Source organism: Talpa occidentalis, unplaced genomic scaffold (genome assembly GCF_014898055.3).
Source record: "Talpa occidentalis isolate TD23 unplaced genomic scaffold, MPIMG_talOcc4v2.1 talOcc4.6, whole genome shotgun sequence".
Lineage (NCBI taxonomy): Eukaryota > Metazoa > Chordata > Mammalia > Eulipotyphla > Talpidae > Talpa > Talpa occidentalis.
The window spans coordinates 22472193-22491331 of record NW_023604972.1 but is presented as its reverse complement, the minus strand read 5'-3'; the positions used below and the strand labels follow the sequence as shown (position 1 = coordinate 22491331).

The following is a 19139-nucleotide window of genomic DNA, read 5'->3' as shown; positions in this document are numbered from 1 at the left end:
TTTAGCATGCACGTTGGGATGTGCTTAAGAGTAAGATACACACCAAATTTTAAGGATTTAGTAGAAACAATGGATGTGATTCTATCTCAGTATTTTTAATATTGATGAATGAATGTCACCCATTTTCTGGACTTAAAAAGCTGTGACTATGATAACATTTTAAATCGTGAGTGTCTCACATGATGTTGGTACTGGAGGGACCTGGTCTGTTGAACTGAACGGAAGTAGCTTACCCTGTGAGAGCATCACCATAGGTTCAATGAAATACATGAGCAACCATAAAATATATTGAATAATTACTTTGATTTCAAGTTTGTCAAACCCGGGTGGTCTTTGATACTTTCTGATTGCAAAACTGCATCTCTTATTTCATTCCACTCATCATAGGAAATCTCAAATGTTCAACTTTTTTTTTTTCCCAAGTTTTCAACTTTGAAATTTTAAACAACTCAACTGATTAATGAGTCATCCAACAATATTTGAAGAATATTTTATGCTACACAAATTGTGGTTAAAGATTTCAGGTTTTGAGTCTGGCAGACCTAGGCTTGAACTCCTAGTTGTGTTACCCTGGAATAGTATTTTAAATTTATTAAGCCCTGATGTCCTTACCCGTAATGTGGGAAGATTAAAAATATAACCATAACTGTTGATTATTAAATTAGTATTATTATTACCACCACCATTATTGGCTGATAAGAGTTGTCCTCAAAGATTCTATCATACATCTTGCTGTTTCTGGAAGGCTCTACCAACATCCCCTTTCATTTGTAAATTATGTTTAATGTTAAAATTACTTGTGCTTGTTATCCTTTTTTCCTTATTGTTTGCTTCCATTCTGCAGTTAGCATTTGATCCTGAAGGTTCTCTTTTCTTCTTTGTTTTTCTGCTCTTGCCACACTCCAGATTTCTGTGAAAGTTCTATTTGTGTGTGCATTGAGCATTTTCTGTGTGCCTGATGGATACTGGAGGTTCAAAGATGAATAACAAAGTTCTTGAATTCAAAGAACTAACGAGGGGAGAGAGAACAAGAGCGAGAGAATAAATAAGGACAATAAAATGACATAGGGAACATGATAGAAGTTGAAAAAGAGTCTAGTCTAGGCAGGGGCAATTATGAGACAATGGGTTCTACCGGCAAGATGATTAGAAATGACTTCATAGAGGAAGTGACATTAGAATTGTTTTAATAACAAGAGTAGTTACTACGAATACAGTGTAAGCTTGGAGACGGAATCGGGGAGGGTGTGGTGTAGACACATAAAGAGCCTGGATCCAGAATAATGTGGTCAGTAAATGTCAGTAGTGTTTGCGGACTTTGGGGCTTGTAGCATTAAAAGATGGAGTTGGGACAAGACTTGAGCCAAGGAGTGGGGGGGACTGAGAAAGAAACCCAGAGGAAGGCTAGGCTTTGCTGACTCGTCGGTCATGAGTGACTACAACGAGATCTCAGCTGTGGAAAGATGACTTTGATAGCAAGCATTAGACTTAGGAGTGGAACCTGGCAAGGCAACTATGGTGGAGATTGAGTGAAGATGATGATGAGAAGAGGAGAGGTGTAGAGATTCAAGGGAGGGCCCTGGAGTACACTCCATGAGCCTCCATGAGGGCTGTGGCAGCGGGAGACAAACCCCCTCCCCCTGGACCTGGGAGGCAGTCGTCCACTTGCTAAGATGGATACAGAGGAAGGGAAGCAGATTTGAGGGGAAAAGAGCATGATGGGTATAGGGAAAGGTGAGACTGTGGTGCTGTGAGGAGGAAGGTCCAGCAGGCAATTGCTCTGTGGAGCTGGACTTCAGGAGAAACACCTGGGCCTCCAGCCTTGTGGCCGTGGTGGCTGCCACTGCTTCTGCTTCCTTTTTGCAGGACTGATCCCTCGCTCACCACCTCTAACCCGCTCTACCCACACACTCTTAATGCTCTCAGCGTTATTTTTTTTTTAAAGATTTATTTATTTATGCATACAAGAACTGGGGCACAGGCCAAAGGTGCGGGGGCTGGGGGTGAGAGGACTCACCGGAGACAGAGTGGGGAGCAGAACAGGCAGATTGAAATACACTGCTGAGAGGAGCAGCAGGAGAGTCAGGAGAGGTCTGCTGCACCATGTGGGTAGCTCCCTGGCCAGGGATCGAACTGATGCTGCAGTGGCTGCAGATAGCTTCATAGGTTGCATCTTAACCCCTTGTGCCACCAGGGTTAATTTTTAAAGCACCTTCTCTGAGTAATTGATGAAATTTCTTCTATAGATCGGATCATTTCTTCTATAGATCGGATCACTCCCCACCACCCAATCTCCTCAAGGCAGATTGTACCAACTCTTCTTTTCCCGAAGAACCTAAATGTAGTGTTTTTTAATTCTTCATCATCCCAAATGATCTTCATCTTCCCATCCTGCAAAGTTTAACACCCTCCATTAGCATTTCCTGGTATGGTCGTGTTTGCTTGACCAACATTTTAGTCAGAGACAGAGCACATGACTGTGGTGGGCCTGATGGCCGCTCCGCACAGCCTAGGTGTGTAGTGGGCTAGACCAGCCAGTTGGTGACATTGCACTCTGTGACATTCACACACTGACGGAATCGCATAAGGGCACATTTCTCAGATTGTACCCCTGTCATTAAGGGTCACATGACTGTATATAATAAAACCCAAGCTCCTTACCTTGACTCCTAAACCCTTCACCATAGCACCCTGGCCACGTCTCTATCCTGGTCCTTTGCCTCTCCCTCCCCGTTCCTGGAACTAAAGAACTAAACCAGGCAAACACATAAACCTGTTCCTGCCACAGGGCATTTACACTTGCCTACATCAGACCGCCCCAGGCTCTCTCGGTGGTCTTGGTCCAAATCTCAGCATGGCCTTCTCGGTCCACTCCTGTCTGCTCCATCCCATTACCCTGCTTTATTTACATCCCAGCCTTCCTGCTGTCTAGAACGATCTCATTTGCTTACTCTCATGTAGTCCATCTTTCCTGGTCAGGACATAAGCTCTCAGAGCCGTGTGTTCACAGCACTTATGGCAGCGCTGGCATGCAGGAGGCACTTATTCAGTATTTGTTCTAAGAGTTTGAAATCTTGATGAAACATTCCTCAATTAAAGTGTTTCCCCCTCAATCACTTCAGCTAAGTTGTTTTGAAACAAATTCATTTCTGGAGTGACTTTATCTTTTTTTTTGGGGGGGGGAGGTAGTTATGTCAGTCAGATTCCCAGAAGGAAACAGATGTACACTCAACAGGATAATTGAGGAGCGATTAATACAGGGATTATCAGGGTTTAGGAAAACCAAGAAGGGGTTATGGAGTACTGCCAAGAACCCAGGGAAAATAATCATATGGAGGACGCCCTGGGAGGAGCCTTTGGCAATGGTTTGTAACCACCCTGCTGTCACCCAGAAGGGAGGGAAACCCCCTCTTTCTAAACCCAGCCTCTCATCTTCTGCTTGCACCTCCATTGGCTTACTCAACGGGGTGCCAGAAGGCAAGGGAGAATATCCACATGGACCAGCTTCCAGGGATCCCTGGTGGTAGAAAAGGATACAGAGTACATCTGAATTGAATATCCTATAATGTCCATGCTACTTATTTTGTCCCTTAAGCAAACACTGCTTTGTAGTGTTATTTAATTATTTTATGTGGTTACATGATATCAGCGAAAGAAAAGTATTTGAGGACAGAGAATGTGTTTACTACTCCCTTTACGAACTAGAATGACATGACGGGATCATTCTGCAGTATATGTGAAATTTGAGCCAAATTGAATGACGTGAAAATTTGCTAAGTGAATGTGTTTAAAACCAGAACATTTTGGTAAATATTAGGAACGACAAGCAACCATTTAACCCTCCACAACAGCATTTCCTTAGCACCTCAAGGCCTGCTGTTCAGAAATGCTGTGGTCATTTTTGTGTCAGTGCATCATGTTTGACTTCAATCATAAAACTCCATTTTCTTCCCACTTCACACAAATTCTGTCTAAGGAAGTAACAAGTGATGAATCTCCAGGGCACTTTCTCCATCTCAGAGCCCATATTCAGGTTATTATTGAGTGATTTTAATGATGATGCATTTTTCTGCTCAGTATTTTATTTTGGCAGCAAAAAGTGATATAATTTGATGTTTAAAAGGCATAACAAAGTTAAGTTCTAACATAATCTGTTCTTTACTACTTGTTGAGCGCTCCCAAGATAGACCCTAAGTCCTAAATGTAAACAAAAGATAACAGCAACCTTTTTTAAGCTCCTACTGTATACAAGTCACTGAACTACTTGGCATGACACCCAACAGCCTCATGTAGTTGGAAATATAATCCCAGTTTTACGGTTGAGATAAAGTCATTAACAAGAGAGAGTGGGTTTGGGTTCCAAATTCAATTCTTTCTGAAACCAAGGGTCAATTCTTGCTGCATGCACAGCCGCCCTCATATATTCCACTGGGGTCTTCATTTGAAGCTTGCAGTGGGATAAGGGTAGGACTGTGGAGCTGGTCAACCAAGGATACTAGACTATGGTCATGAATCACTCTCTTGCTTTGTCACCATGCTGTGGGAAGTAAGCCATGGCCGAGAAGGAAGTGCAAAGGGCCAACATGAAGCACCTGATAGCTCCAGTGAATCCCAGCAGTTGACTGGTTGGGGGATGCTAGCAACCAAAATCTGGGATTCTGGGTCTGCACTGGGAGCTCCCAACTTGTTCACCAACTTTCACTGTGCATGTGGACATAGAGCTGCTATCAGGTGTCTGATCTTCTCCATTTGGTGTCCGTAGCTTATCCTGTATTGTTCTGAGGAATTCTTGGAGTCCTGAAACCAGGAAGGGGATTACTAAATTCATTTATTGTGCAGTGTGATTATCTTTTATAACAAAGAGAAGGTATTAGAAACCTGGAGAGGCAAAATGAGGAAGAGGAAAGGATTCAAGTATATAGGTAAGTCAGCTGGATTCTCAGATGTTTTTATTTAAGTGGAAGTATACAAAAAGTGGAAGTATATAAATTTAGAAAATATCCATGATGTGGAATCACCACTTGATGTTGTAAACGAAACAAAATTTAGTTAGACCAAGATTTCCTAGTGCAGAGAACCCCGTGGTATTTGGTTTTTTGTAGCTTAGATGGCATTAGGATTTGGGAATGCTCTGAAAGCATAGTGCTGCGTTCAAAAGAAATGTATTTGATTCACATAAGAGCTTCTGTATGGTAATGATCAGTTTGGGAGAAATGCTTTGTCAGTAATTACCCTAAAAGCCACTTTCCCAGCAGAGTAGCTCCAAGATCAGTGGAGAAGGTGGCAGCAAAGAGAGACCTACAGGGCAAAAGGTTCCTGAAGTTCTCCCCAGAGCTGCTTCTTGCTGCCTTGTATGTAGCTGTGGGTGTAGCAGAGTGCGCTGAGCTGAATGGCCTCCATGAAAGAGGCCCAGTGACTCATCTACTAATAGTTCTCACTGTAGTGAGACCTTATTTTTCATAACTTTTTAAAAGTCAAATAGAATTTTACCTACCTTGTTAATAATAACCAGTAGAGTCTATTGAATCTAGGTTTCCCATTCCTTGATTATAGCTACTTTGTTGTGAGTGCCAACCAGGTTCCTATCAGGCTTTTCACAAACATTGTCTCTGTCACTCCTCACACCAAGTTCTGCCATCATTTATGGCTGGAGCCAGCAAAGCAGACAGAGTGAAGACTTGTCCTCGTTACATCTTAATTCACGTGGTGACTATAGAAGCTACTGCAAAAGGGAAAATTATAGAAGAGCCCAGAAAGATAAGTTTTCAGATATCAGAACAATGAAATTGACATAGACTCTGACACCACTGAGGATATTGGAAGAAACTAAGAAAACTAGAAAGTAGAAGATTGAGTTAGAGAGGGAGACCATTTATTCAGCGTATCTGGGTGTGGGACTGGAAGCAGAAATCCCAGTTTGTTAATCAGGTTTCTTTACCAGGGATAGAACACAATGGCACTACATCTATCTAATCCTTAGATTTGGACTAAAGTAGGGGGGGAAAACCTGAGTTTGAAAATGTCTGTGATAAGGCAATTATTTGGAGCTTTTAAGTTTCTGGTTTGGCTGCATTCCTGTCTCTTTGTAACTATAAGGTTATTCCAGACATTTTGTTTTTTAAAGCACAAAGCAGAGGAACCATCTTTACTTTTTGTAGACTTGATCAGGTGCCCTGTAGACTGTGCGTTTGTTTGGAAGGTCACTTGACCCCTTTCCCAGAACTGTCTCCATGTAACTATTAACTCCCTCATCATTCTGAGGCTGCCTGTGAGGTGTTTAGTCTGCAAACAGGCTGTTGGGCGAGAGCCCTCATGAGCAGGCTTTTCCCAGTTTGAGGAAGTCTCTGTGGTCTGTGTGACACTGGGGTCACTGGGAGGCAGAGAGCTGCGTGCAGACACTGTGATTGGTTCCCAGAACCGAAACTGGTCCCAATGCATTCCTCGAGGAAGGCTGTTTCAGGAAGCAAACCCAGAAAGGAACTAAAAGCACGGTCATATGTTCATGGGTGACGCACTAGGTTTTCCACTCCAGCATGTGACCCGTAGGCCACCAAATGTCCAGGATGGGCCAAAAGTTACTGGTTCATGATGACTGGGGGTGTTTTATCAGAGCCCCACCCTTCTTTCTCCTGGAGTGGTTTTAGTGCCGAGTAGCATCCGTGTGACCTTGGCACCACCCTGCCTGCTCTGCTCTCCTGACCCCACTGGCTCTGTGGCTCTGGGAAAGCTGTTGGAAATCATAGCAGCTCAGTTTCTTCATCTGTAAAACTGGTATCACTATAGTAATCCTTCACAGGATTTTTTGAACTTTATCTAGGATCACACATGCACAGTGCTTACAAAAGCACCTGCCACATAGTAATTATAAATGGTTAGCTAGAAAAAGAAATAACCGGAAGCCGAGAAAGGTCCTCTTATGATGACGCTAATACACGTTAATACATTATGTCTGTTTGGCCTTTTACAGTGGGTGAAATGCTTTCATATACATTTGATCAGAGAGTAGGTCTTAGAATGTTTCACATGTGTAAGAAATAGATGGGTGAGAGAGTGTAATCTGGAATGATAAGGGCAAAGCACAGAAGGCCTCCAGCTGCAGGAATGCATTCCATTGCCCTGGGTGCCGCCCCAGGCAGCATTTAGGAAGGGTGGCTCCAGTAATGTTGATTGCATACCCTGACTTTAGCAAGCTATGTGTGCCTCCAGGGCAAGAGTTTCTCCCCCATGGCCCCTATCCAAAAGCGAACCTCCACCACAGATCTGGAAGTGGGTAGACTGAGAGGAACTGTTGACAAGCCAGAGGCCCCAAGAGGCAGCAGCTCCACCCTCCCGCTGTGGCTGTTGGCCAAGGGATAGCCAGCAGGTACCAGGATCATCTGAGAGATGAAACTGTTTCTTTCCCTCCTGGAGACAGGCCTTGGAAGATTATTGTGGGTAAGAAACAGCACAGCGAGAACTGTTAAGGAACCAGATTTTTCTCTTCAAAAGAGAAAATGACCAAATGGCACTGTGTTCTTGGTAAACAGAATGGCTTCATTTGTCCTTTCAGGTTTAAAACCAAGGACAGTCCTGGGCAAACCTGCTGGGATGGGTCACCCTGGCACACAGTAAACCCTGATCAAAGTGACCCAAGTGGGATTAAGGATAAAGCCATTATTCAAATTCCAAGGTTGGATAACTTGGTGAGACTTTGTAGATATTTCCTTGTAGTTGGCTATGGTGACTTTATTCCCTTTGTGATTCAGAGTATTTAGCACATCCATGGCCTCTATCCACTAGATGCCAGTAGCACTCACCAAGCACTGTCTTCAGACATTGCCAGATAGCTTCTGAGGTGGGCATGGGGGCCCAAAATGGACCCAGTTGAGAACCACAGCTCCCATGTTTTAGGAAAATGACCATCTGATCATCTTTGTAACCTGTCTGATTTAGTCTTTCTTAATTTTTTTTTTTTTTGGTTTTTTCTCTCTAATTTTGCCCTTCTCAACATTTTGATAGCAGACTTTCTCTTCCCCCTCCCCTGCCCCCCACCATCTATGGTCTTATAATTACTTGTGAAATTTTAAAACATACCTGTGGAATACAAGTCTGTCCAACCATTCTGAAAGGAGTCATTTCATTCAGTTTTTTAGACTCTGTGAAAATTGTTTTTGTCTTAACTTCTCTGTCTCAGTTGGGTGTCCCTTGAAGTTCCCTGGAATTGAACAATAAAAGGCTTCATTCTTTCTTAGAAAAATCATAGTTATAATTGATGTTCTTACTGGAAAGCTTCTTTCTTCTCATGGTACTAGCTTTACCCAGATCGTCTCTGAAATAATGAAATTATATTCTATGTAAAAACTTAAAGGAGCTTTTTTACATTCTTGGAGATTTTAAAACACACAAGCTTAATGACCCATAACATCTTCAGGGAGGCTGCAGAACTAAAAGATCATTTGCACAATTTAGATTCTTCTCCCTGTTCAGTCAGTACCATTCTTTCCACTTATTTAAATGAAAAAATACCCAAACACTTCAGTTGCTATGACAGCTATGTGACCAAAAAGTCATCAGATCTACCTTTTTAGCCTTTAACAAATGAGTGTTTAAACAAAAGATGTCTAATACTGTTTTCATAGTTTAGCAGAAATGGAAATTCCAATTTTCTTTATTAGTAAATTGTTCCTGTTTTTAATTACCCTCAGTCAAAATTTCTTCTTTTCTTTAACCACTGAAGATATTTTCCCCATTATAATATGCATTTTATTAGAGCAAATTTTAATGTACTCATAAAAACAGTGGAGAAACAGGGAACACAGAGGAGAAAATAAAAATTGGCCCAGAGATAATGCTGATTAATGTTGATAATGCTTCTTTTAAAATGGCAGATTATATATGCTTATCAGATTAATTTTTTTCCAGTTCTTGCTAGGGACCAAAAAACACTAATACCATTTTGTAGTGAATCGTAATGATCGTACTTTCTGATGAACTCCCTTTTTCTACTGGTAGACGGTGTTTCTTCTTTTGTCTGTTCATTTCCTGTATGTACTTGCATATATTTCAGATGTTCTTTTCTACCTGACTACTCAGGTGTCAGCATGTTATTTCTGTAGATAGGTGTCTGTGTTTTAGCATTGCTTTTTCACTCTCTTAGTTTGGAATTCACTCTTTTTAAAAAATGTGTTTTTTACATTTACATAGACTGCTTTTAAGTTCATTTGCCCACTTTCTGACTCATGTGCTACACTTGCCATGTATTTTGTTTCTCTTTATATAGGATTTTTAACTTATAGTTTATACTCAAAAAATACTATGATTGTTTTTTATAGTCTATGTTTATTTAATGATATAATTTTTACTGCTATTTATTCTGCCTTATTTTAGCTGACTTTCATTGTGGACCATTTTCCAATGAACATCCTAATGGAAGTCTACTTGTTACAAACTCAGTATTTATTTGATTGATTATGTCATTATTTTTTAAAGTTTCAATGAGAATGAAATTCTAAGTTCTCAGTTTTGGTTTTATATCAGCACATTGACGATATCATTTAGCACCTATCATTCTGCTTTCTGGCTTCCACTGTTGGTGCTAAGAAGGACTATTAGTCCTTTGAAAATAACTGCATTTTGCATAATAAGCACAGTTGTTTATAGTCTGTTTAAAAGTTTCAGTTTCAGTCTGTTTCAACCAGACAAGTTGATCCCAAAGTTTATAACCAGGAAAATACTGACTGATAGACAACTAGCACTATCTAGAGTCCCTGTGAGTTTAATTTTTTTCCTTGTGTTTCTGCTGATTATCAGTCATGTTGTCTTTTTTGGAAAAATTCAGGTGGCATTGGTTTACAACACTGTATATGATCCAAAGATATAGGCTCAGATCTCTTCAGATGTATGTCACCACACCACACCCACCACCCAGACACACATAGTTCTCCATCGTAGTCCATTGGGCACCTACGGTCAGATTTCTAGGGTTTGTTATTGGTTTGATTTTATGTGGAACATAGAGAGGCAAAACAAAGACTCACACATATTGTCTTGATGTATCGGTTCTTTTTGACTAGACTCTGGATTTTGTGTTATGTTCCACATCATTTATTTACTGAAGCTTTATACTGTGTTTCCATATCTGATAGTGCTAGTTGTCCATCAGCCAGTATTTTCCTGGTTATAAACTTTAGGATCAACTTGTCTGGTTACAAATCTCCTCTACTTAAAAAAGGTTCCATTTTTTTTGTTTGTTTATTTGTTTGTTTGTTTTTGGAGGTGAGCATGTTAAATTTATACGCTAATTCAGGAAAGAAAAATGGCATCTTGTGATATTGAGCCTTTCCATACAAGAATATGGTGGAGACAACATTTTAAAGAATAATATTGGGGGCCATATTTAAACACAAAATCCAGCATCTAGTAAAAAATATTGGGGGAGCTAACCCACATGGTGCAGCAGACCTCTCCTGTCTCGCCCACTGCTCCCCTCAGCAGTGCATTTCAGTAGATCCACCTGTTCTGGTCCCCACTCTGTCTCTGGTGAATCTTCTTATTCCCTGTACCTCTGGCCTATACCCCAGTTCTTGTGTGCATAAATAAATAAAAATAAATCTTTAAAAAAATAAAGAAGAATATTGGTAATATTCTTAGGTAGGCATTTTATTCAGCTTGGGTCTTTAGAATCATTCTCTGAGATTATAATGGAAACCAGTATGGTTCAGTGCATAAATAACAACTTTAGATCATATCATCTATAAAGCATGACAACTTTATAAATGATATTGTGAAATTATACTTGATTCTCCGAAGTCTCTTGATTTTCCAGCATTAGCTTCTGTTTCTGTTCCTATCTCATCTGTCCCCATCCAGTGTTCTTTTGGACAATTATAAGCCCTGACCATTATCTTGATTTTGTGAGGCCATCCCCATATTCCTTTGCTGTTGTTGTTTGCTTGTTTTTTGTGAACCAGTGTCCATACAAGCATTGCAGTCCTTTCTTTAAGTGCATTTGCTGTGCTATGTAGCATTGTATGTAATACCCACCAACCCTGCTTGTTACAGAATCTTGGGGTCAGAGACTATTGAATACAATGCTGAGAGATCAGGATCAGGTGTCTTACTGAACTGGCTTGAAGTTGTGGCCAGGTCTCTTCTCAGCCTTTGACCTTTGGACTAGCTACATAACCTTTTGAAGACACAGCTTCCTCCTCTGAAAAATGGACATAACAATGAATGGTCATCAAAGTATTACTGTGAACATTAAATGAAAGAAATGAATATTATTTACACTAATAAGCACCTCCAACTGCTCAATAAAAGTTAACTATAATGCAATCCCTTCATTTTACAGATAACTTTTAATTAACTTGCTTTAAATTCCTTAATGGTGAGAAAGTGGCAGAATTTTTTTGTACCTGAGTCCAATGTTTTTTTCATGGTGCCACCAATAAATAAAAAGAATAAAGAATAGCTAAGGTGTATGATTCTTACCAGGTAGGCCTGATTCTTAGCACTTTATCTTTATTAAACTCACTTATCCTTATTAGGCAGAAGGCAGTTTTACTATGATTATTCCCATTGTACAAATAGAAAAACTGAGGTACAGAGAAGTTAAATGCTATACATACATTTAGTAAATGACAGGTAGGGGTTGAAACAAGACAATAGGACTTTCAATGCTGTTGGCCTCAGAACTGGCTCTATAGTCTGCTTTCCAGCATGATGCAGAGCTTCTGTTAGGTAACATTCTGAGAATGAGCACCCAGCTAACCCAAAGTTCAAGAGTGAGTTGGTAATCCCTGCCACTGACCTATTTCTGAAGCAATTCTCAAACATATGTAGCAACCTCCTCCAGGTGCCTCTTTGCTTTTTCCTTCCTCCTGTCTCTCTTCAGTTGTCCAACTTTTTCAATTATCCTCTCTGTTCCCTTTCTTTTAATCCCTGTCTTGGGCTTTCTCTGAAGATGGTATGGGGATAGACAAGTATTCAGAGACTAGCTTTACTAAGCACCTACTAAACCCCAGACATGGCTTCAGGGGTCCTCATATCCATATTCTCACCCTCATTTTGCAGTTGAGAAAACTCAATCTCAGAATGTATCTAATAAGTTACCCTTGTTCAGGCTTATAAGAGAATTAAGATTTGATTCCAGGTCTGCTTCCCAAGCTTACCCTTTTCTGTTTCTTTCTCCTACTTTAAGCCATACTTTCCTCCTAATCTTCAGAATACCCTTGAATACTCATTAGGAAAAACTAAGTAAAAGGACATCCAGGCCCCCAAATGGCAGTGATAACTTGAGAGAAATGCATTTCTTGCATTCCTGGCATGCGTGGTTGACAGGGTAGCTCACCTCCATTTGGAGATCTGTACTGAAAGTGGCTTTGCTTTTTCTAACTCATGATGCTCAAAGTTGCCTGGCCAAAGCTATCCCAACCAGCCAGAGGAGCAGAGTGCCCAGAGCGCCAGGCCCACATCACATTCCTCTCCCCGTATTGGCAAGAGCAAAGTCAAATGGTCACACTAGCCAAGCGTGGGAGCTGTGGCCTAGCTTTGATCCACAGAAGGCGGCCGCCTCTATACCTTGTATTTTTCATAATTTTCACATCCATTGGGAACTTACAGTCATAAATGTACCCTCCTGAAGGATGAGCCACTGCTGTTCTGTTACGCCTCAGTTTTAGTTTTAAGAAGAGCCTTGGTAGTACATTTGTGCTGGGAGGGTGTTTATTACCTCTCTGGATAGGGTGATTCTAAAGAGCAGAGTAGGTGGGAAATTTTGGGGGGAGTCCAGCCAGGTTCTGCCTACTCGGCTCTCCCCTCTCTGAGTACTCCTGGACACGCAGCAGGTCAGCTCAGTTCTGGGCCCAGCTGACCAAGGACTAGTCACGTGACTTTGGGCAAGTCACCGGCCCCTCTGAATCTCAGTTTTCTTATCTAGATCCACTAGTAGATATCTAAGGCATTTATTTCACTGACCTAAGAATTTGGCCTATGGGGATCTGCAGGATGATTACAACACAGCCACAAAGTTTGGAGGCATTTTTCCACTTTTATAGCCATTTAATCATTTTTTTAAAGAAGAAGAAAAAAAAAAAAAGAGAAAAGCATCCCAGGATAAATGCTGTTTATGAAACAAAAGGGATTTATTTGGAGCCAGCCTAGGTGAATGGTGAACAGTTCAAGGGTCAGCACCCACATTAAAATGTACTTTTGATTTTAGCAAAGGCTAAAGAATGTTAACCTGCCTGTTTATGCTGCTGTAGCATTGGACTTGACCTTCTTTGGGACGTGGCATTTGGAGCTCCAGACCCATGGCATTTGGAGCACCAACCACTCTTATTTCTTAGAGTGAATCCCTCATGATGATTTCTCTCAGCATTGCTCTAAGCATCCCTTTATATTGAACCAATACTGCTCAGCATGGAAAAAAGACCCTGTCAGTGAAATGAGTGTTAGATTCCATGTAGTAGTGATGAATGGAGAGGAAGCAGTGTGTGGACAAGTTATGTGTATGTGTTATCTATTATCTGCTGTGAGGATCCATGTCTTGTGCACATGCAAACTCCTGTACATTTCAACCAGGATGGCAGCAGGCAGGCAGGCTGCTGAAAAGGGTATGTGTGTTGATGTATAGAAAACATTAGGCTAAGGCTTGTGTTTGCATTTCCAAATATTACCTTTAGTCTGGGCCACCTAACATTAACTGATCTTCTGAATATTATGTCATGTGGGATTTCACTGGGACAGAAACTATGCTTCTGAGACTTACTTAGTAGGATTTGTAGCAAAGGATTGAGGGAAAGGAGACCTTGGTTTGAAAATAAAAGCTGATGGGTTATTGTTTCATAAGACATTATTGAAACACTCTGAATTCCCAGTGTATCACATGGCACTGAACATAGTACCTCTTACTGGGCTTACAATGGGTTGACCAACTTCCCTGATGAGCAGAATTACTAGGAAATGCAAGAGTCCAAGGCACAGCCCATGAAACTTTTTTTTTTTAAGATTTATTTTTATTTATTTATGCATACAAGAACTGGGGTGGTCTAGACCAGAGGTGCAGGGCTGTGGGGGGGGGTGGGTGAGAGAATTCACCAGAGACAGAGTGGGGGGAGCAGAACAGGCAGATCTACTGAAATACACTGCCGAGGGGAGCAGCAGGCCAAACAGGAGAGGTCTGATGCACCATGTGTATTAGCTCCCTGGCCAGGGATAGAACTGTAGTGGCTGGCGATAGCTTGAGCTTTGAGACTTTAACTCCTGCACCACCAGAGAGGCCCCCAAGAAGCTGATTTTTAGCACATTCTCCAAGCTTGACAGACACTGATGCAGCACAGTGGTCCCCAGCCTCTCATAAGAGAGGTTCTGGGGAGGGACATTTAGGGGTGGGACAGATACCTACAAGTTTTTTCTCTCTAAGTAGCCTAAGGTGAGTAGAGAGAGCCAAATCACATTCAGAAAACCAGTGGATGGCCATGGAATTAGAGCTGGGGAGGAGATAGGATTTAAAATGTAATGGCTCCTCCTTCTAGACTATTTCACAGGGCTCACCTCTCTTTGGGATGGGAAACCTTTGTTTCCTAAGTCCATGGACTTCAGAAATCCTTCTCCTGATCCATCTAGTGGGCACTACCATCCTTTTTATTGGTCCAGATTTTTCGAGGTTTCCAAAGGAAACCTCTCCTTCTGAGAGTCATATTGATTTTTTTAAAAAACTGGTACTTTTACAATCTAGGAGCCAGGGTCACCAGATGGCCTTTGGCTTTCGAAATCTTTAAACCTAGTGGATCTTAAAGATTATCTCTCGGAGGGTTTGTTCCTTGGATTATAATCTGTACCAATTATAACACATTGCTGTTGATTTAATAATAGCTTTCAGAAAGAGTAGGCACATTTTTGAGAGATGTTAAATTGTAAACTTTGGCATACTGCAAATGGAAGAAACAAGTTGCAAGTTACTGAGTAGATCATGTGCTGTGAGTCTCTAGATAGTGTTAATGATGGGGTGGATGGGTGAATAATGTGAGTGATGGAGATTTCTGATCTCTTAGTGGAAAGGGCTCTTACTTTAATACCAGTGGAATAATGCCAGAAAGACCAAGATTTAAGTGTCATTCTACTTCTTAGCAGCCTCCTAACAAGATAATCTCTCCAAACCTACCTTTCCTTCACCTAAAGCGGGCTTAACGGTTCCCATCTTGTTTAGTCCTTGGGAGGATTAAAACCAGACATATTTTAATTTAGTGTCTGGCGCTTAGCCAGTTCGAAAATGGTGGCAAGGGATAAAAGAAAAGGGAAAAGCATCAAGTTTGGATTTGCCTTGGTGGTCAGCAAAGAGACCATAGATCAATACAACCTACAGAAATTATTAAACCTTGAGGTACATGAGAAGGTGGAGGAGGGACAGGGGTGACCTCTAGGCTTGCAAAGTAACCAAAAAAAGTGGCATCAAATGGAGGAGCTGGGAGAGCCAGGGGATGTGTTATTTCTGCCTAAAATTGGTTGAAGTCCAATTTTTTTTTTTTAAAGAATTGAGCCTGCTGGGCCTCCCCTGGTGGCGCAGCGGTTGAGCGCTGGGCTGCAAAGCTGCCAGCAGCCTTTGCAGCGCTGGTTCGATCCCCGGCCGCTGGTGAGGGTCCTACATGGCGTGACAGACCTCTCCTGCCACGCCTGCTGCTCCCCTCAGCAGTGTATTTTGTCAATCTGCCTGTTCTGTTCCCTGCTCTGGCTCTGGTGAATTCTCTCACCCTCCTGCACTTCTGACTGTACCCAGTGCTTGTATAAATATATAAATCTGGAAAAAAATATTGAGCCTACCAAAAATGATGCTTTGCACTCTTTATACATCTGGGGTCATCTTATGGAAGAAAGTGCTGGTGAAATCCCACTCCCGGGAAAGAACTGCACCTGGGGAAAGCAGAGAATTTCCATGCCCTTCTGTTTTAGAGGCTGAACTTGATAAGTGCTTAAGGCATTTGGGGGGTTCCTGCCTTTCTCACGGAATGGATTCAGATCCTGCAGGTGGTGTTGATAAAAACTTTCATTGTCATTGCCCCTGACCATGTTAGGGAATTCCTGACAGTTGGGAAAATTTTGAGTGGTTTGTGTTTTGGCAGCAGTGTTTCAGCTGACTGGCGTGGTTTTTGAGTGGTGTGCTTCTAGGAGGTTTGGGGCAGAAAATGAGAACAAGGTAATGCCCTAGAGTAGGTCAGGGCCATGGGTGAATAATTCACAGGCCAACTTTGCTAATCTATCTAATATCTTTGATGAGTAATTTGACCAAAACAAACACAAAAGGTAAACATTAGGCCTCTCTGGTGGCTCAAGGGGTTGAGACGCAACCTATGAAGCTACCCACAGCCATTGTAGCACGAGTTCGATCCCCAGCCAGGGAGCTACCCACATGACACAGCAAACCTTTCCTGTCTTGCCCGCTGCTCCCGTCAGCGGTGTATTCAGTCAGTCTGCCTGTTCTCTTCCCCACTCTGTCTCTGGTGAATCCTCTCACCCCCCACACCTCTGGGCTGTACCCTAGTTCTTGTGTGCATAAATAAATAAATCTTTAAAAAAAAAAAGGTAAGCATTAAAAACTGCTTGAAATGTATAGATGTGGAGGAACGCCAAGTTATCTATTTCATTCATGGTTCGTTGTGCTTGGGAATCAGGGCTAGGACATATTTTGTGCTGCCAGCAGGAATGAGGAATTGAGAAATCAAGAACAAGTGTTCTTTCTACCCTATAATAAGGGCCTGACTTAGCAAAACAAGAATCCTACTTTTGCACCAGTAAGAGTCTTCCCGGTTTGGGTGGACCCTGAAGGATGGCGGAAGGGGACATTTCATGAAAGCAAAAAGAACGTTGCTGAGCTAGGATTTTCTCTGCCTGTGTGATTGTTCACTCATTTGAGCAGAGTTAGGGCCTGTATTATATATTTAAACAACACTAAGTCTTTCTTCCTGGGCACTTAACTCATTACAAAAAAGAAATATAAAATCTCCAATGTTTGCTTCAGATTTTCTCATGTGACACGATATTGTACTTTGGGACTTTAATTCTTCACCTTCAGTAACACCTGTTTTGAACCCCGAGTGAAAAAGGATAGAAAAAGAACAGATTAAAATGCTTTTCCATGAACTTTATCTATGAAGAATTCCAGGGGTATCATTTGTACTCAATATACTTCTCATCTAGCTGGGAAGACAAGATCTAAACAGGTTAAAAGTTAAAGAAGAATTAAAAGGTGAAGTAACAACCCAGAATTATAGAGATAACACGTCAGCAGGCAGCAATAATTGCCAAACAGAATTGCTCAGGCTGTAAAGATTTCACAATTCAGAGGTGGGAGAAGACCTTGTGTGTGTGCTGGGGAGCTGCTGGCCAGTTCCTGGGTATCTGTTGTGAAATTCAAGGTTCATTCAACAAGTTTTTTGAGCTTCTAGGTTGTACTGTGCTTCATGCTGGGGACCCAGAGGTGAGCCAGTAGGCCAGAATCCTGCCCTCATGAAGGCTTCTTACTGGTGGAGACAGTCAGACAGTGGAGAGATAAACTCACAACTCTTTAATTGCAGACCATGGTGGTAAAACTGACATCAGGACATGAGAGAATGAGAGGGGTGTTCAGGAAGTTCTCCCGAGGAAATGCCATTTGAATGGAGACCAGAAGACTGCTGATCCCAAGTACTTGGGTGAAGTCAGAACACCCTGGCCCACATCAAGTAACATCTTTCATTTTCACAAATAATTAGTTTAGGGAAATGAAACACAATTTATCCTGGTTTTGGATTCTGGATGTTAGGGAAAAGTCAGTTTGTAATGGGTATATGTTTCCATGCATGTGAACACACACACCCCTTCTACCTACACATTCTCCTGCATGCACCCTGCTTACTGCTCTCCCTTCCCACTTCATAGAGTCATTTCATTTAAAAAATGTCACCCCGCATCCCTAGCAGGTTTGCCCCAACATTTCCCAGAAGCTTCTGAGGAGATACTGAAGGAAATGAAAGTTACCATTGCTTAGAGCTCTGTCCCCTCTTCCTGAGCATGGGCATGGCTTCCTCGAAGTCCATGTGCTCATGTTCCTGTCCCTGAGCCCTAATTCAGGTGAGGTTATTGCTAGTCCAAATCCATCTTGTTGGGTGACAACACAAGTCTACCTTGCTTATTGATGTATTTCCTGGAGCCACAGAGGAGAAGGAGTTAAGGTGGCAAGTGCTTTTCAGTCACACCGACATCACTGACCCCCAAGAGGCAGCAGGATGCAGCCACAGCGTGGCCTGCAGAGTTGGGCTGCCTGGCTTAGATCGCAGCTCTGCCCCTGCTTACCTGAGGAACCATGTGCTCGTTATTTCTTTTTGTTCCTGTAAAACTGAGACATCCTCATCTGAAATGTGTTGGGTCAAATGGATTTGGGAATCCAGAATATTTCAGATTTTGGAAAGATAGCATATGTCAGCATTGCTTAATACCACTAGATGGATTTGAGGCAACATCCATAGTCAAACCCATCGCTATTTCGGCAAAGCACTTGGCTGCTCCATTATGGAAGAAAGGATGTCTGTGGAGAGTCTCATTTGAGACAGGTGGTCTAGATTTGATGCTAAGTGACTTCTAAAAAATACTGAAGACAGAGTTGTAGACAAGACACCACCCCCCAACCACCCACCCCACTCCCCCACCCCTTGTCTCAGGACGAGTCAATGAAACCGTACGTGTAACATGCTGACAACTGAAGGCACCTTGCAAATTTGAGCTGTTACTGTAGAGGAAGCTATTTCATAAAAGCTAACCCTAGCCTTAACCCAGACAGAAAAAAATTCAATCTACAGTGTCATCTTCCCTTCTCCCTCCTGACACATGGGCCTTGACTGCCCTGCGCACAAGTGTAGGTGCTGCAGAAAAACAAATACCCCCGGGGAGCTTCCTGCCTTGCCTTATAGTCCTGGCACCACCTGCTTTTTGTCCTCTGTTTCTCTGCTTTGCATATCCCACTTTTCCTTAGCTATTTGAATTATGTTAGCATCCAGCCAGCCCCCAGATAGACTATTATGCCTAATATGTTGTCAAACTGCACTTTAAGAGGAAAGAGGACAGGAAATAATGACACCATGCAAGTGACTGAAAATGGTTCTCGGATGGGAAATTGGAGTATAGTTAAG

At 41.9% G+C, this 19139-nt stretch overlaps 1 protein-coding gene across 7 annotated transcripts in view; it reads left to right on the top strand.

Annotated features, from left to right (window-relative positions):
* Nucleotides 1-19139, top strand: part of RBM47 (RNA binding motif protein 47) — a 148073-nt gene that overhangs the window by 44953 nt on the left and 83981 nt on the right. Inside the window, exon 1 of one of the 7 annotated variants that reach the window (XM_054688329.1) lies at nt 1179-1288. The exons of the other annotated variants lie outside the window; for them this stretch is intronic. The gene's annotated coding sequence lies outside the window, so the exon portion shown is untranslated. Of the gene's footprint in view, nt 1-1178; nt 1289-19139 lie in introns of those variants that run through there. 7 annotated transcript variants of the gene reach the window in all.